Source organism: Octopus bimaculoides, chromosome 6 (genome assembly GCF_001194135.2).
Source record: "Octopus bimaculoides isolate UCB-OBI-ISO-001 chromosome 6, ASM119413v2, whole genome shotgun sequence".
In the NCBI taxonomy this organism is placed as follows: domain Eukaryota; kingdom Metazoa; phylum Mollusca; class Cephalopoda; order Octopoda; family Octopodidae; genus Octopus; species Octopus bimaculoides.
Genome location: NC_068986.1, coordinates 38686676 through 38706849, shown reverse-complemented (window position 1 = coordinate 38706849; position 20174 = coordinate 38686676). Strand labels below are relative to the sequence as shown.

The window sequence follows — 20174 nt, the reverse complement described above, 5'->3', positions numbered from 1 at the left end:
CTCACACACATACATGCACAGACACACACACTCTATGCATGCACATGTACACACATACACACCACTTATATACATGTACATATACTTACATGCACAGGCACACACATATATATACACAAAGCATATACATAATACACGTAAACACACAAACATATATAGGCACACATATATACATAACAGGCACATGTGCACACACACACACACACACACAAGGATTTACATGCACAGACATGGAAGCAGAACTACACACACACACATGCACACACACACACACACACACACAAACACACACACAGAAGAATACATGCATGCATACATTCATACATGTGAAAGCACACTACACACTGGCATGCACACACATGCATGCAACAAGGTCTCCAACAGATGAATGCAGCTTCCATGACGGACCAAGAGAAATGTCACTGAAAAGGTTGCAAATTGCAATGACAGAGCTTTGACAAAATAAAAACAACAACAAAACGAACGACTTACTGTTTAATTAAGTAAAACAAATAATCAATTAATTGGATAGTTAACCAATTGACTAATAATAAAGGAGTGGAATTGAACCAGCGTGTGTGTCAATATTATAGGCATAATATTGTGTGTGTGTGTGTGTGTGTGTGTATGTGTGTGTGTGCGTGCCTATATGCACAGAAAGTACACATAAAAGTTAAAATAATCACCAGATAAAATATTTTTGCAAACAAAATTATTTTCTTCAAGATATTATTAATATGAAATGTGTTTCATATATTTACTAGCTGATTGAGTTTTTATTTTTAATGTTTAGATGCTCAAAGCTTATAGTATGAAGATAAATATTTGGAGAAGTTCTTTGTTGATTTCATTTGACTTTTTAAATTTTTATTTTGCTCCAGGTTCAGTATCCAAGCCAAAGCTTAATCACCATGTAAAATGGAAATAGCATACAATATTTGGCATTATAGTAGATTTAACAGAGTCATGTGTTATTTGGTTACAAACCTTAGGGGTAAACTTATTAGTGCTTCATTTTACTTCTTGTAAATTCACAAGGCTATGAATGAATCTTGAAGTAATTATGATTGTTGTATTGTTTTTCCTTTTTCTTTTTCTTTTTCTTTTTTAATATTCAGATTTTAACTTGTCTTGGCATGATATGTTTTGCTAGCAGCCAACTAGTACAGGAGTGGAAAAACAGATATGGTTCTTTGCAAAAAACAGAAAGATGATGATGATAATGATGATGATGATGATGATGATGATGTGATGATGACAACAACAACAGCAACAACACTAATAATAATAAGAAGAAGAAGAAGAAGAAGAAGAAACATAAACTGATGAATCAACAAAAAGAAAAACTGAAAGAAAAGACTAAACGAAGTGTCTGATTGTTAAGAATTTTTCTGCTTTGTTTGGCAAATATGTTTTTCTTAAGGCAGAAAAAAAAAAAAAAGAAGCTCAATCAAACCTCTTCTGAACTAAACAGAGCAAAAGGCCAAAACAGACTTCATATCTCACCAATCTCCTGTGTACTTCAACACCACATAAATATCCTGCAGTTTTTTTCTTATTTTCTACATAATTGTATTTATTGAGCGAAACTTTGTTATTAATTATTCAGAAATTTTAGAATTTTGGTGTAGGATATCATCCTCGCAGTTTGTTTTTTTGAAACTCACTATGTTATGTTAAGCTGACTGATATGCATATGGCATCTTTCAAAACGGGGAATCATATCAGTATTTCAACTAATATAGCCAATCCTATTTTGTTATTTGAAAACTCTGTGAGGCTCTTGTACTGTCTCTGTAAATAGAGCACTAGATATCTTGGTTCATGGGAAATTAGTTTGTATCTTTGATGTACAAATCATTATGTTGTTGTTACTTTTATCATTATTGTTGTTGTTGTTGCTACTTCTGCTGCTGTTATTGCTGTTTTATTCTTGTTGTTGCCACTATTTCTGTTGTGGCTGTTTTTGCTGCCAGCCTTGTTGCTCTTATTGTTGTTCTTGCTACTACTGCTGCTATTGTTGTTGTTATTGTATGTCATTGTTATTGTTCAATAATCCAAGTTATTTATGTCTCAGCTAAGGACAGTGAGCTGGCAGAATCATTAGCATGCTGGGCAAAATGTTTAGCAGCATTTCTTCCATCTTCACATTCTGAGTTCAAAGTCCGGCGAGCTCAACTTTGCCTTTCGTCCTTTCAGGTTCAATAAAATCGACTTACACCCTCCCCCAAAATTGCTGGCCTTGTGCCAAAATTTAAAACCAGTTAGGTCTCAGCTAGCATTTATCATGTGAAGGTGCATGGTCTAGTGGTTAGGGTGTTGTATTCACAATCATAAAATCGTGGTTTCAATTCTTGGACTGGGTGATGCATTGTGTTCTTGAGTAAAACACTTCATTTCACAATTGCTTCCATTCACTCAGCTGTAAATGAGTCCCAGCAATAGCTGGGATATTAAATCTGTGATGGACCAGCATCCTGTTAAAGTGAGGGGCTGTAATCTCAGTTACTTTTTATGTCATGGAAACCAACTTAAGCTCTGGCCATATGAGATCTAGGATTCATGACAAACCTAAGTAAGCATTTAGTATGAAACTATCTCATCAAAACTTTGGGGAAACTATCCATAAGTTCAATACCATAAATATGCAATGCTTCAGCTTGGTCTGGATCCATACTGTATGATACCATCTAGTATTTAGCTAGCTATGTGTGTGTGAGGTTGTGGTGTGAGATGTACTCAGAACTGGTCATGTCTATGATGCCACAAGGTAGCAAGTTTTCTGTGTTATTTCTAAACCAGCTCATGTTTATATAAACTCTTGGCTGTTCAAGGTGCTTCCATTTAATCATGTATGGGTTTTCTTCCTCTTCTAAGCATGATACATGGCTGTCCAGGAATGTGATATTGCACCTTTCTAGTATTCTAAAAGAGGATGTGTGGTTGTTCATGAAACCAAGCCAAATCAGAGTGGAATCTGGTGCAGCCCTCCTGCTTGCCAGCTCTGGTCAAACTGTCCAACCCATGCCAGCATGGAAAGCAAACATTAAAGGATGATGATGATTATGAGGATTTATATATGTGTATGTGGGTGTGGGTGCGTGTGTGTGTGTGTGCATGCATGTGTGCGTGTCTATGCCTGTGTGTGTGTGTGCATGCATGTGTGCGTGTCTATGCCTGTGTGTGTCTTTCTCTTGACATTTTACAATGAGTCTAAACAAGCATCATCATCATCATCATCATCATACAAGCAATGTATTTCTTTTCCAGTCTTGCATGAAAAACATGTCTGCTCAAAGGAAAATAGTACCTTGCTTGGAAACAGGTGAAGGTTAACAACAGGAAGGGTGTGTGACCTGGGAAAATCTTCCTCAATAAATTCTGTCTGACCCAAGCAAGCATGGAAAGTGGACGTTAAAAAGATGATGGCAATGAAGATGATGATGATGATGATCAAAACAAGGTCAGTCATAATTTTCTTTTAAATGTTTAACTTTTAAAAATCTCAATGATAAGTGCACCAATGATTTTTAACTTTTCATGTGAAATGGATTAATGATTTCTTTTGATTGATCTCCAGTGTGCAACTACATCAACAGCAATTGACAATTACTGTGGTAAGGTATGATTTGAGGTGAGATAGATTTGGTTGCTATTTCTAGCATGTTGAGCTATCATATAGAACAGTGGTTCTAAACCAGGGTCCATTTGGCCCTGCAGGTCCATATAAGATTTTTGGTGGTCCACTCAAAATAATAATATTTTAAGGGCTCCTGAAAAAAATTTGCTTTAGATGTATGTACTGATGTGTATTGCAAGAAACAGCTAGGTTCCATTCTCTAACAGTTTACATAATTCAAACTACAAATTAAAGTGTGCAAACGTTAATAAAGACTATTGAAAAGGTTGCAAGATGCAACGAAAATTTTAGGAAAATAAAGATAAGGAATAAGTAGAAATTTTACCAGTGAGTGTGTTAAATTATAAGGCACAAAAATAAAAATGACTCTCCCCAGACACAAGAGAATATGCTTCAACACATGAACTCCCGTAAAGAATCTTGCAAACCAAATCCAAAAACGAAATTCATAAATAACATTCTATAAAACAAATGTTTAAACATTGAATGGCTGTGGGAGGGGGGGGCACCATAATGAAATAGTAATCAAAAGGGTCCATAGATAAAAAATGGTTGAGAACCCCTGACATAGAAGGTCTCTCATTAGTTTCTACCTTACTTGTACACTACCTTTGACTGTGATGGTTAAACTTTATCTGTGTATGGTCATGCTTTGCTACCATCCTTGACCACCTCTGCTTGATGGCTATATTTGACCACCATTCTCAAATACATAACAGAATTATCAGTAATCAAGAAACTATTTTATGATTCTCATATTTATAAAAACCAGTTCCAGTATTTCTTTTTTTTGTATTTACACCTAAACATAGACTTACCAGTCTTCTTCCTCTCTTATTTTTAGAACCAACTCTCTCTCTTCTGTGTTTCTGTTTCCATATCTCTCTTTTCCTTCTTCCTCTCTATCTCTCTTATTTGCATTCACATTCACACATTGTACAGAATCTCAGTCATCAGGGGACATTGAAATCTCATATTTGCATAACTTGGAAGTTAGTAGTCTATAACAATGGTTCTCAAAATAGGCAGTAATGATCCCTCTCCGGGTGGAGGAGGGGGTAGTGGAAGGATCCGGTGGTGGGGTGGAGGCGTTGAAGAAAAGTCGAGCAATATAGTGGGTTGGCCAAAAGGGGGCGATAGAGGTAAAAGCCCCAAAATAGTGGGTTAATTAAGTGAAGTTTTATTTGAATTTTGAATTTGCTTCAGAAAGTGGTCTATGTTTGTGGCAGTGAGGTGAGGTGAGAGGGGGGCGTTAGGAATGTGACCTGGGTGCCAAGTGGGTGGCAACCCCCAAAAGTTTGGGGACACTCATCTACAGGGTGCCAATCTCCAGCAGATACAACTCACTTTTACAGTGAAGTTTTTTGGGGCTTTTTTTTATATTGCTTGGGAGTTAAGGGTAGTGCCTGTAACCATTTATAGGGTCCCCAAGATTAGTGGGATCAAAGGAGGAAGGTAACCTCAAATTGGATATTTAACCTGAATGCTTGTAAAGAATAGAACTTTCATTCCTTGACTAAATAATATATATATATATATATATATAAATAATGCATACACATACACATATATCCACACACACACATACACACACACACACACACACACACACACACACACACACATTTATGCATGTTTTTTGTGTGTGTGTGTGTGTGTGTGTGTATTGTTTGTGTTATCACTTCCTGGTTTACAATACCGGGAATTCTCCCATTCTGTTACCAGTTGTGAATGACATCTGCTAAGAAGTTGCCAAACAAGTCTAGTTTGAATACATAAAACTGAACCACGTGATTTGCACCTCGTGCAGCTGATCCATTTCCTGTATTACAACTGTTATTGTTTGCTTTTTGCAGTATCGCGTGACTTCTGTTGAAAGCTGTGATACATAGGTAGGTACTAAATTTCTCGACTGTCTTCAATCACTGGCCTACCTTAAAAATCAAGCAAAGTGCTGCTAGAAAGCTGTCACCTGTACTTGAACCTGAGAAGTTCGTACTTGTCCTGGTCCACCAAAGACTGAATTGTGGTTTTGTTGCCACATGTAACTCTGCCACACAAGTTTATAAAACAGCTTTTGTTCCCTCATGTTTTAGTGCTTGTGCCCTAGCTCTGACAAATGTTACCTTCATAGTTTGCATTGGTGAAATGATTGGGAATCATTCTCATTGCTGGTGTATTGGATGTAATGCTTTTATTAGTTGCCTCTTCTGTTGCTAACTAGCTCTCCCCTTCAATCTACTTTGCTCCAACACAAGCTCATTACTAAGCACAATCAATTCTGATTGCATCAACATTTTGAGGGCACCCCACCATCAGTTGTTGATGATGACTCTGTCGGCTGCTGCTTAACTAATTCACTACTCCAATCCCTGTAGTGTTTGTGCACCAGTCTAGACACAGTCAGCTTCCAGCAAATAGTTATTGTCTGTGGGTCCTTAGTCAATCATGCATATCATAAATTTGTCGTCTGTGTTGCTGACCAGTTAGAATTGTGAACCTCCTGCACTGTCCCTAACCAGATAGTGGAGATTGTTCAAAGGATGTGTAGGACGTTTTGGTCAAACAAAACTCTGCCTAGATATGACCTGGATGATTTGACAAGGTTTCTCCATGACCGCAGTGATTATTTTTGAAATCCTGCCACTACTTGTTAACAGGTAGTGGAAATATCTGAGCAAGGTTTTGAATCTTTTGCATCCTCTTCTCCTGTGCATTGGTCCTACAAAATCTTACCATGCTTCTAAAATGTAATTCCAGCCCCTCACTAGCAGCAGAGATTAGGATGTTCTCAGGAAAAATTCTATGTCAGAGGAAATTGGGCCATCCTTCTCGTGTCAGGGTATAGATGGTCTCTAGTCGGAAAGCATTGCCTTTGCTGTTACAGACGTGCACATATATATCACACATATATGTAGGTATGGCTGTGTAGTAAGAAGCTTGCTTCCCAACCATATTGTTCTAGGTTCAGTTCCACAGCATGACACCTTGAGCAAGTGTCTTCAACTATAGTCTCAAGCCAACCAAAGCCTTGTGAGTGGATTTGGTAGATGGAAACTGAAAAAAAGCCCGTTGTATATATATATCTATATATCTATATCTATCTATCTATCTATCTATCTATCTATCTATATATATATATATAGATATATATATAAATTTAGAAGTAATACTTGACAATTGTAAGCACCTGTGTATGCCAGCTAGTGGTTGCGGTGAAAGAATAAATTGTAAATCCAAAAAATAACAACAAAACTACAAAGGATTCCGCGGTACACGTGTTTCAAGCTTTATATGTGTATAATTTACAATACAAAGCTATCCTCAGCCGCAAAATTATTTCTCTCCCAGGAAATTATACCACATCGGCGTTAAAGTAGGAAGAAAGGTGTGATGTAAGAGGTGAAGATCCTTTCGGTATTCTGTATAGTACTATACCTCGTATAATTCTCCACCCACACATAATCTCTCCGGTCCTCCGAAAACTGTCCATACCTTGCCACGATTCAACACTGAATCGTGGCAAGGTATGTATAATTTCTATAGTTACTTTACATTTTAGCAGTGTTTGCTAATTTGAATAAATTTTTATGCTGTGTGATTATGTAAACATTCAGGCAAAATTCTTTGTTGGTGAAAGGAAATTCCTTGTCAGCTCCTTGAAATGTTATAACTCATGTCTTTCCCATATCATAAAAAGTTACTCAAATATCATTCAGTGACTTTTGCTGATTTTTGTTGACATAAGTCCACCTTGCAGTCTCCTCAGACTCTGAATTTATTTGTCTTGTATTTTATATACATTTTTTTGAGGGAAAAACTAATTTAATTGCAAAAATAACTGATTGTTATGGTTTTGCTTAAGACACATAATTTTAATTCAAATTAGACCTGAAACTCATTAGATGTTTGAGACTCTACTGGGGAATTTGATCTTTATGTAATACCTCAAGAGTAGGGATAGTTGTTTTTAGGTTAAAAATTTCTTTATTATTATTAGCATTGGTTTTTGCTTAAATTATTTTCCTTGATGTTAATTTTAAGGATGTAAATATTATAATAGAATTGTTAGTGCCTCAAACAAAATGCTAAGCTGCACTTCTAGCTCTTTATATTCTGAGTTCAAATTCTTCAAAGGTCAACTCTACCTTTCATCCTTTCAGGGTTGATAAAATAAACTACCAGTCAAGTAAGAGAATTGATGTAATTGACTACACATATCTCATTTTATCTTCTTTGGCCACTTAGTCCTGGTGGGGATTATGGAGGCAGAGATATCAAGGAATACCTTCCATCGAGTCCTGTCAGAAGCACTTGTTTCCATTTGATCTAGCTGGATCCCCAAGAGAGACTAACTAAACTCATGGATGTTATCCGACCATCTTGTTTGCAGTCTAGTCCTGGGTTACCTGCCTGTTGGTGTTAACTGTAAAAAGCTGTCCAATGAATCTTTCCTGGAACATGCTAACCACATGTCTGTAGTATTGGAGCTGTGATCTCTCAATTTGGAGAAGTATTGGCTCTATTTAGAGAGCCTCTCTGAATTCCAAGCTATGGATTCTATCAAGTAACATTACTCCAAGGACCCTTTGGAGAACCCCAATTTCTGTCACTTGTATTTGTGATCATTTTGTTTTGGTTCTAGTGAGACCAATTTCTGTTATGGTATAGTGAATACTTTCTTTAAACTGATATAAGCTCAGGGTGTTAATCTGTAATGATCAGTCACTTTACCTATCATGTGAGTCTTGAATATTGGTTGAGTCCTGTGTTTAAATTGGTTGAGTATTGCATGGGATTTGGATCAAAGATCCAATCATGTTGCATGTAATAATTCTCAAACAATAGGTGTTGGAGTGGCTGTGTGGTAAGTAGCTTGCTTACCAACCACATGGTTCCGTGTTCAGTCTCACTGCGTGGCACCTTGGGCAAGTGTCTTCTACTGTAGCCTCGGGCCGACCAAAGCCTTGTGAGTGGATTTGGTAGACGGAAACTGAAAGAAGCCCGTTGTATATATATATATATATATATGTATGTGTGTTTGTGTGTCTGTGTTTGTCCCCCCCCCCAACATCACTTGACAACCGATGCTGGTGTGTTTACGTCCCCGTAACTGAGCGGTTCAGCAAAAGAGGCTGATAGAATAAGTACTAGGCTTACAAAGAATAAGTCCTGGGGTCGATTTGCTTGACTAAAGGTGGTGCTCCAGCATGGCCACAGTCAAATGACTAACTAATTGGTATGTGCTCTGGAGCTTACCTTTTTTCTATAAATTCATTTAACAAATTATTGAGCCCAGAGGGGTAAGAGATTTTCACGAAGACAAGTCATATTGTTTTCCTGCTATTATTCATCAGAGTAAAATTAATATAATAGAGCACATATAACCAATGATGGCTCGAGCTGAATTATCCAAAAAATGGATGAACTATACAACCACCAAAATTCATGATGTTTGTAATTGTTCCAGTGTACTACTTAACGGAGGAATAAAGTCCCACTGTTACTTTTGAGGTTCATTTCTTGTATCATTTCCACAAGTGAACATGCAACATATGTTATATAATGGTATACAGGATTCAGTAGTAAAACCAAGAGAGAATTTAGACCACCTGTTAAATGGTCACTACCCAAGATTCATAATCATAGGTAAGGGTAGGTGTGAACACTGTATTGAAGATAGTGAGTTTGGCTTTTACACCTACCTCCCTCCCTCCTTCTAATGTGACTGAATGTTGAAGCTTGTGCATTACTGCACTAGTTCCTGCAATTCTTGCACTTGATTCAGCCTCCTGCCTTCCATCACTCATGAAAATGACCCTGAGATACTTGAACTTCTCCATCTGCTTCAGTTGAGCCCCACTCAAACGTAGAGTACATTGTGCAAGTTTCTTTGAAAGGATGGGTGTCTGATCTTTATTCCCTCTAAATTTTCTGATCGGCCTTGCGCCTAAAATTTGAAACAATATTATATTAATATAAGGCTGTTTATGCTATGCAATGAATTATGTTGTGTACAAAACTACTTTTTACTTATGATATGTGGCAAGAAACCAGGATGGAGAACTGGTAATGGGTGAAAGTAGAGAAACAAACAAACAAAAGGAACATTGATTTAGAGAAAATCAGATTAGTTACAGCTAGCTCCCCACCTAGCTATATTATCCACAGTAGGATTTGAACAGAGCACTAGAAGCTAACAAACTGCTTATCAATTACACACTACTTGTTTATTTTATAAGTAAAAATTAGCCATACCTACTCATGGTACCTATTTATAGTTAAGTGGAATTTGCCAATGAGAGATATTATCTAAATGATGGTTATAGCTTAGTGTCAATAACTGGATACTAATTATCAGCTCTTTTATCTTTTTTATCTTTCTCTTGTTTCAATCACTGCACTGTGGCCATGCTGGACCACTGCTTTGAAGTGTTTAGTAAAGGAAATGGACTCCAGTGCTTATTTTGTTAGTCTGATACTTATTCTGATACCTAATGCTGAAACCCCAAGTTATAGGGACATAAATAAACCAACACCAGTTGTCAAGTGGTGTGGTGGGGACAAACACAAATACAAAGACACACACATATAAATACACACACATGTGCATGTGTGTATGTGTGGGTGTCTACCTACCTACCTACCTACCTACCTACCTACCTACATACCTACTTATCTTTCTATCTATCTATCTATCTATCTATCTATCTATCTAAGATTCATGGGTAAGGCTGGAACAATGCGAAATAAATCCAAGGTAAATCACAAGAAAGCAGGCATATGAATTAATGGTGACTTATCCTGCATTCAATATTTCAGGGTTATGACCCCCTCTTCAGGAATTAGCGAATGTTGCAGAATTAGTGAATCTGAAACATTTGCTAATTCCTGAAGTGGGGGTCATAATTCTGAAATATTGAATACAGGGTAAGTCACTGTTAATTTATATACCTGTTTTCTTGTGATTTACTGATTTACTTTGGATTTGTAAAATTTTGTATGATATATATATATATATATATATAAGGTGCAGGAGTGGCTGTGTGGTAAGTAGCTTGCTTACCAACCACATGGTTCTGGGTTCACTCCCACTGTGTGGCCTGTTGGGCAAGTGTCTTCTACTATAGCCTTGGGCCAACCAAAACCTTGTGAGTGGATTTGGTAGAAGGAAACTGAAAGAAGCCCGTCATATATATATATATATACGTATGTGTACGTATATGTTTGTGCATCTGTGTTTGTCCCACCAACATTGCTTGGCAACCAATGCTGGTGTGTTTATGTCCCTGTCACTTAGTGGTACGGCAAGAGAGACCGATAGAATAAGTACTAAGCTTACAAAGAATAAGTCCTGGGATCGATTGCTCAACTAAAGGTGGTGCTTTAGCATGGCCGCAGTCAAATGACTGAAACAAATAAAAGAAAAACGAAAAGAAAGAAATATATATACACACACACACAGGGTGCGATGGGTAAATTGTCACCATCTTATATTTTTAATTTCACACATGTGTATTGCTTGTTTTTGATTTTGTTGACTACACAGTATAGTAGAGTCAGTAAGAAAAATGGCACCATGACATAATTCACTCTGCCAAAAATTTGGAAACAACATGTTGTACTGCTTGGCATTCAAGCCAGAAGCTCTAATATGGACATTTCAGAGTGTTTGGGTGTTAATCTGAGGACTGTACAATCTGAGGACATGTACCAAGAGTGATAAAAATCAAACATCCAGTCAACATCATGGTGTTTGAAGTGATCACTAGTGATGGCAACATTATGCCTCCATTCATCTTCCCACATGGACTCAGACTCAACATGGAGGCCTACATCAAGTGCTTGGAGGAGGTAGTGCTCTCCTGGGTCAAGAGGGTGGCTGCTGGAAGACTCTGTGTCTGGTAACAGGACTCTGCACCATGTCACACAAGCAAGAGAACCCAGTCATGGCTGTCAGACAATTTCTGTGACCACATCACCCCTAACATCTGGCTATCTAACTCCCCACACTGCAACCTCCTTGATTATTATGTGTGGGGTGCAGTTGAGCAAGAGACCAACAAAACTCCTTGGAACACCAAAGATGAACTAAAGGCAACGATTATGGCAGCATCAACCAACTTAAACAAGGAGAACATCCAGAAGAGTTGCAGGAGATTCTGAAGTCATCTGGAGGCCATGGTTGAAGCCAATGGCGATTTTATTGAATAAATTTACTTTTTAGTATTTGAAGATATTTTTGTGTAATTTAGGTAAATATATCTGTTAAAATGAGATATCAGTGTTATTCTAATTTTTGTGTAATTTAGGCGACAGTTTATTCACTGCACCCTGTATATATATGTATGTACATGCACTCAATAGGCTTCCAAGCAGTTTCTATCTACTGAATTCACCCCCAGGGTCTAGAGTAGGAGACACTGGCTGAATGTGCTGTGCAGGGGGACTGAACTCAAAACCATATGGTTGTATAGTAAGCTTCTTAGCCACACAACCATTAATCTAGTAATCAAATAAGCCAACTTTAATTCTCAATATCGTATTAGAATTAATTTTGTCTTTTTCTTAAGTGGTAGAGTAGCACTTTCTTATCTCAGCTCAAGGCCACATATTTATAAAAGGAGGGAATGGAATTGTGTGATTTGCAAGCATTTCTTGAAGGCATTAAATTTCTTAACAATGTAAATAAAGTTAAGTTAATTAACTCTCACTGGGAATTATAAGCTCAACTGAACTGCTGTGGGAGTCTCTACTTAGTCATAGATCTGCTAGAAAAGGAAGAAAAATTCCCCTCAAAATCATTAGCATTTAAAAAATAAAAAATTTGGTCATATTGGATAATGTAGAGCTTGGATACATTATCTGAAAAATAAGATGCTATAGGGGCTAATAGATGTTGGCATGACTGTATGGTTTAGAATTTTGCTTCTCAAACACATGGTTTGGGTTCAGTCCCACTGTATAACACCTTGGGTAAGTCTTCTACTATAGCTTCCACAAGCCAACCAAAACCGTGTGAGTAGATTTAGTCAACAGAACTCATCATGTGTGTGTGTATGTGTGTGTGTTTGTGTCTCCTCATCTTGACATTATGTGATAGTTGTTAACAAGTGTCCCTGTCATACAAGTGCCATTCATTTCCAATCTCTCATGAAAATATGTCCCATCAAAGGGAACTTTTACCTTGCCAGAAAACAAGCAAGGTTTGGCAACAGGAAAGTCATAGAAAATATGGCAACATCTGGTCATAGAAAATATGGAAGCATTGAAAAATGGATACTAAAATGATGGTTTGTGTTTAGGTCATGACTAGACTAATTTGATCATAGTTCTGCCTGATAAGGCCCAACCTGGGGCTAATCAACAACACACAAACTACAATGGCAATTAGGTCAAAAGATTCAATTCTGTGCTCAAAGCTTATCTTTGTACCTTCTGGCATTCTGCTGCTGGCTGCAATCCACTACTTTATTTCATTAACTAATCCTATTACATTTTCATACATTGAAATTAAACATATCTTTTTATACATTTGTCAACATAGTGTGTGCCTTTCTTACTAAACTACAGCACAGGCAACTCTGAAACTTGTCTGTTTAAACCCCACCTCTTCAAGCACAGTTGTTTATCTGCAACCTCATAGTTTGCTGTCACTGGGAATATGATATATAGGATTTCTTCTTAGCTGAGTAAATAACTTAATAAATAAAATGAAATAAAATAAAATGGAAGTACAGTTGTACAGCTGTATAGTGTTTATCTTAATTCTATTAATATATATTTGATATAGTGTAATTCCCTCCTCTTCTTCTTCTGTTTCTTTATCTTCTTCCCTTTCCTCCATCCTCTCTGTCTCTCCTCTCTCTATTTTTCTTCTCTCTTCTCTCCCTCTCTAGTTATCTATCTCTCCACACTATCTATCTTCCTTAGCCTTAACAACACCTGTGCAATTAGTTTTGACTCCCAATAACTTTTATCTCCTCAAGTATATATTCATTACCTTTTTTCTCTCTGTAGTAATGCCTGACAATAGTGCCAACACACACCAAGCATTATATGAATGATATCAACATACACACACACACTCTCACACTGGATTTGGTTCATCAAGTGTGTAACCTACACTATAAATTGAAAACAAAAAAAAAACGAACAAAAAGAAATCTTGTTGCTTTTTCTTTTTTATTTCTATTTATTACAAAAATATCTCCTGACTTCACTTTTGTGTTCACTGACCAAGAAAACGAGAACAAAAGCACCTTCCACTCTCACCATCGCTACCACAACAACAATAACAACATACCACCACCACCACCACCACCACCACCACCACAATAACAACAACAATAACATAAAATAAGCATTCAGCATAATTCAGCGTTTTTCTTTTGAAATAATTATGATACATACGGTTGGGTAAAAATGTACAACTAAAAAATAAGAGGTTCCTTTGTAAATAAATAACTGTAAAGCCATTAATTTTAGTGTATGCAAATCAGAATAACAACACAGTGTTTTGTTCTAGTTATTTAGTACTTTACCAAGGACTCAGTTTATAGTTTCAATGATATTTATTTATTACTTAATCAGGCGGGTCAGACCATACTGGAGCCCTGGCTTCATACTACAAAGTGAAAATCTCTTTTACTAAGGTTTCAATGTTGTGGTTTCAATGATTTTAATTTATTGTTAACTCAGAAGGGATGGGCCATATTGGATCTTGCTTTCTAATTACAAAGGAAAGGTCTCTTATATCAAGGGCTCAGTTTTGTGGTTTCAGTGCTTTTTTTATTTGTTGCATACACAGGAGGGACAGGCTATACTGGAGCCCTGCATTCACACTACAAAGTAAAGGAATCTTATACTAAGGATTCAGTTTTGTGGCTCCAGTATTTTTTATTTATTGGTTACTCAGGAGGGATGGGTTATGCTCTCAACACTTTATAGGACCTCTAAGACTGGTGGAAGGAAGAAAAGAAGATATCCTTAAACAGGCAAGCAGGCTCGAGTGCTTGCAACAGTGTGAATTCCAGTAAAAACATCCAGATGTCAGGTGATGGTGTTAAAATGGATGACAGATTTAATCTACCACCCGAGTAAGCCATGGTGGGGTTTTGAACTCAGAATGCAAAGAACCAAAATAGGATGCTGAAAAACATCCTGTTTGAGGCTTTAATGATTCTGCCAGTCCACCACGCTTGAGCGATACGTTATTTATTGGCCCAGAAGGCTGAAAGGGGAAGGCAACTTTGGTGGAACTTGAACTCAGAAGATGAGGATCCAGAATAAATACCATAAGGTATTTTGTTCGATGCTATGACATCTATGCTATTTCCCTGCTTGAGGTCAAACTTCAAATATGAATGAGTGATAATCTTGATGAAGATTAAGGATATTAGTGTTTAAAGGTATTTCTCTAACTCTATGTGTTTCTTTACAATTTCTCGTTTCCTCCACAAACCTATAGTATAATGGCATTTAAAGATAGAGCATTATTTTGTATAATGGATTGAGGGAATGTTGGATGTTGGACAAAATACTTTACAGTATTAAATTGCATTCCTTTACATACTGAATTCAAATACTACCAAAGTCAAACTTTGCCTCTCATCTTTCTAGGATTTTAATAAAATGAATTGTCCCTCAAAGTTGGTTTGCTGACAGCTGGGTAATAGACAACCAGATGGCAGGATAGCTTGAAGATAGGACAAGTAGGTGACAGTATGACTAGGTGATAAACAATTGGGTGATATGACTTCTGGGTGACAGGATAACTAGGTGACAGGATAACTGGGTGACAGACAACTGGGTGATAGCCAACTAAGTGACAGGGCAATTGGTTGATAATATAACTGAGTGACAGGATAACTGGGTGATCGACAATTAGATGACAAGGCAGTTGGGTGACACGACAATTGGGTGACATAACAATTGGATAATAGACAGCTGACAAGACAACTAGGTAACTGGACAACTGGGTTATAGGACAATTGGGTGACATGAGAATTGGGTGATAAAACAGCTGGATGATAGGACAACTGGGTGATTGGATAACTGGATGATAGGACAACTGAGTGATTGGATATCTGGGTGATTGGACAACTGGGTGATAGGACAACTGGGTGATGAAATAAGTGGGTGACATGATAATTAGATAACTAGACATCTGGGTGATAGGATGACTAGGTGACATGACAACTGGGTGACATGACAATTGGGTGACATGACAACTGGGTAACAAGATAAGTGGGTGATATGACAGTTGGGTAACTAAACAACTGGGTGACAGGATAACTGGGCAATGCTATAACTGGGTGACAGGATAATTGAGTGACATGACAATTTGGTGACAAGGCAACTGGTTGACAGGTTAAGTGGGTGACAGGTAACTTGGCAACTGTTACAGGTGACATTAAACATGAGTAACATTTAGTTTGGTCAATTAATATTCAAATTAATTGTGCCACCAAGGATTTAATTACCAAGAGGTATAATTGTTGTTGTTTAACTCCTAATCAGCTCTAATGAAGGCCATTCCAGCTGTAACCACCCTTTGCTTTTCGGTTTGAAGTATATTTAAAAAAAAAAAAAAGAGAGTCATGTCTGGAATGTTTTTTTATCAGCAACAGCAATAGCAGCAATAACAATAACAGTAACAACAGCAACAACAACAGTGACAACATCATAATCATCATCATCATCATCATCATCATAATCATCAACAACAACAATAATAACCTCTTGCCAATTAAATCTCTGTAGCCCCAAACACTTTGGTTTTTCATTGTCCAAGCTAGTCGTCACCTGGTTATGCTGTTGCCTGATCGTCTTTCATCTATTTGTATGAATAATTGCAGTCATAATAAAAATCAAATATTTCTCACAGGTGAAGTATATATATATATATATATATACAAACATATATATATATGACCTTGTATGAACATTAGAAATATTCTTCGTTACCCATAAAATTCAATTCACTGTTACATTATTATAAAGACCAGTAATACAATTGATCTCAGATCATGTAGTTTTACCACTGGTTACTATCAGGTGAACTCTATAAATCTTTGAAGTTCTTTTGTTTCGTGAATACATGATCTAAAATATGAATAAAGTATCAGGTAATAATGTAAGCATTTTTTTTATTGTTTAGTTTGAATAAGTGCCATGGCTATGGGCATGAACTTTCTCCAGGTTTCTAAGACTTGTGGGCAGAAAGTCTTCTTAGGTCGAAGCAACTATTGCACAGCATGATGTGAAGGCACATGACTTAGCAATTAGTTCAGTTTGTGATTGTATGATTGAAGGTTTAAATCCTGGATGGGATAGTGCATTGTATTCTTAAGTAAGATACTTTATTTCATGTTGTTCCAGTCTACTCAGCTATAAATGAGTAGCCCCCTACCCTGGATATTAGTGCAACACACTCTCCTTCCATGTCACATTCTGGATATTCTCCTGGATCAAAAGTAAGGGGACTGAGGATTTTAGGTCCTATGTAGCTCACAGCTACATAGTACCTAAAACAAATAGCAAAAACATTGTACATGTTACCAAGTGAAAAGTGGTTTAAAATTTTGGGAGTGGGATTAAGTCGATTACAATGACCCCAGTGTTCAACTGGTACTTATTTTATCAGTTCTGAAAGGATGAAAGACAAAGTCAACCTTGGCAGAATTTGAACTCAGAACATAAAGGCAGATGAAATGCCACTAAGCATTTTGCCTGGCATACTAATGAGTCTACCAGCTCACTGCCTTGTGAAAATTACTCTTGAGTGATGGCTTGTTATCCTGTAGAGTGATATAGTTCAATTTCTTTGCTGTAGGCAGAGGCAGTATTACAATTCATTAACTTAATAGTTCTGAGTTCAATTCCCTTTGGAGAAAAACTATCAGTAATAATCTCACACAAATCCAGAGCACAATTTATTTCTCTTCTTGTTAAAGATAACAGGTAAAGCTCTGAACATTTTCATCACCATGTCTCTAGCAGCAGTGTAGCTAAGGTGAAAAGAAGGAGAGAGAGAGAGAGAGAGAGACAGAGAGAGACAGAGAGAGACAGAGAGAGACAGAGCAAGAGAATTGTTGGAGTACCAAATTAACTGAAAATTGAGGAGTACTTTGTAATGGCTTATAGTTAAGCAAATGTAAATTTGTCTTAAACCCCAAAGGACTTTTAGGAGGCACTGTTTAGCTCTGATTTTATGGAGTTAAGTGAATAAAAGATAAATCTTAATCTACTCTGAGTGGCATCACCAGATGATATGCTACCTGTTTTCTATTGATTGAGTGAAATGAGCCATAGAGAATTAAGTGCATATACAAATGAATTTCAACAAAAATGTATTTGCTGGCACAACAGTGACTTGTTACTTAGTCATTTGGTGTTTTGGTTTAATCCTTTAGAATTTCAACCAGTTATATCTAGCAACCTGTTTTGTGTTCAAACTGGCCAAATCTGGCCTCTCACACCAACACTACAATGTCATTCTAGAAATTAACAGTTACCTCATCAAAATCTAAAAGCTATGAGATAATGCATGATTAATTCAAAACAATGTGAATAAATAAACATTACTTTTGAGAGAACAATGTGAATGCTAAAGGGTTAAAGTATTGGTATTAAACAGCATGCATAAGAGAATTTGTTGCCCATGAAGTTGAAGATTTCAATAAATTGATTTGCCATGAGCAATGAAAAAAAGATAATGTTTCGAACACTTTAGCATCTTTAGAGAAAGAAAATATTGAGGTGTTATAGGATACAAGATCACAAAATTATGGAGGGTATAATAAATGAAAGGAGTGATGTGTGTGTGTGTGTGTGGGGGGGGGTTATGTTGAGAGACAATAATAAGCCAGTGGGAAATATGAGTAGTGTGATAGATAGTGTGAGTTACTGTTTGAGTTGCATAGGGTAGAGGAAATGAAGCATGTAAATTGGTAAAAGTTTGTTGTAAGATCCAGGTCAGTTGAAGTGGGAGGGAGATGGTGAAGGCCAAATCAGGTGAAATAGAAGATAAGTGAGAATGCAGAATAAAGAAATTGGAGATGCAGGCAGGCAGGCGGAGGGGAATGAGCTAGTGAGAGTTCTGAGATCAGTAAGAATTGATTAGAGTTAAAGAATTAAGAGGATGTAGCAAATGTAAGTTTTGAAATGCTTTTTCTAAGCTGGCTGTGAATAGTCTTGGAGAAATAGAATCTCTCTGTCATATGTTATTTTTGAGATGAAACTTCCTTGATTTCTTATATAATCTGATGAAAGATGTAGTATGGTGGCAGATATGTTATAAAACATTGATCAATGCTGATCCTGAACTTTGGTTTGTTAAGGCTTGATATAATATAGGAAGACCATAAAACAACAGAATGAATCTGAAAACAATAAAAACTAAATGACATTATCAAGTCCATGAAATCATTGAAGTGGAATAGGACTGGACATGTCCAAAGGATGGATGACTACAGGTAGAAAAAAAAAAAAAAGAAGTTAAAGATTTTACCCCCAATGCTGGACTTAGAAGTGGAAATCCCAGAGATAAAGAGATTTGCCATCACTTTCCTCTACATCTAAGCTCACCTAATTCTTGACAGCTGAGGCTATTGAGAGAAAAGCAACATATAATAAATGAAAATTTCAAAATTCATAAACTAAGATTCTAAGTAGAGTTTGTAGTCGGATACATTTCATTTTAAGTCTTTTCATTTGTCTGTCATTGGAGTATTTCTGTGTCTCAGTGTGTATTGCTATGACATCAATTCGTGTAATGCTATTTCCATTGATGCATAAGCTCTGTGTGAGAGTAAAAAAACAGCTATTTAATAAAGAGCTTTACCTGCCCAAAATGTCATTATTCTCTTCTAAGGAATGCAAATTTATCTAAATTCATAAACTTTACTAAATAGTTCTTCTGTAATGCAGAACATCCTTAATTTCCTTGGATTCTGTTTTCTCTAGTGGCCAGGTAATGTCACGAAAAGATAACATGTCATATTGATGATAACTGCTGACATTGTTAAATAACTATAATACTATTTATGTAATCTCTATATATAAATGGGTAGTGTTCTATGTGTGTGTGTGTGTAGTTTGTATCCAGAACCTTCTTAATGAAACCATATACATTATTTTTCACCAATTCACAAGGGAATTTGTATGACATTATTTTGAGAAATAGCAGCTAAATTTCTCTCAAGTCACCTCCCCCTCAAAAAAAAAAAACGCAAATAGAGAAAGACAGAAAGCTAAAATGATGTAGTATCAGTAAAAACAGAGACATCAGTGAAAAATAAAATAAATTTGAAAATAGATTCCTGTGGTATCGAATTCTCTTTTTTTTCTTCTTTTAGTAGATCTCTTTACTTCTTTTTCTTTCCTTTCACCATTTTGTTTTTAGTAGTGGAATAGAGAGAGAGGGAGGGAGAGAAAGAAAAATTCAAACACAGTCAGCATAGGCATAGGAGCGGCTGTGTGGTAAGTAGCTTGCTAACCAACCACATGGTTCTAGGTTCAGTCCCACTGC

At 36.6% G+C, this 20174-nt stretch overlaps 1 long non-coding RNA gene across 1 annotated transcript in view; it reads left to right on the top strand.

Moving 5' to 3' along the window:
* Positions 1 to 20174, top strand: part of LOC128248124 (uncharacterized) — a 133282-nt gene that overhangs the window by 38548 nt on the left and 74560 nt on the right. Inside the window, exons 2-3 of the long non-coding RNA XR_008264399.1 lie at positions 3271 to 3463; positions 5497 to 5532. This is a non-coding gene — a long non-coding RNA (uncharacterized LOC128248124). The remainder of the gene's footprint in view (positions 1 to 3270; positions 3464 to 5496; positions 5533 to 20174) is intronic.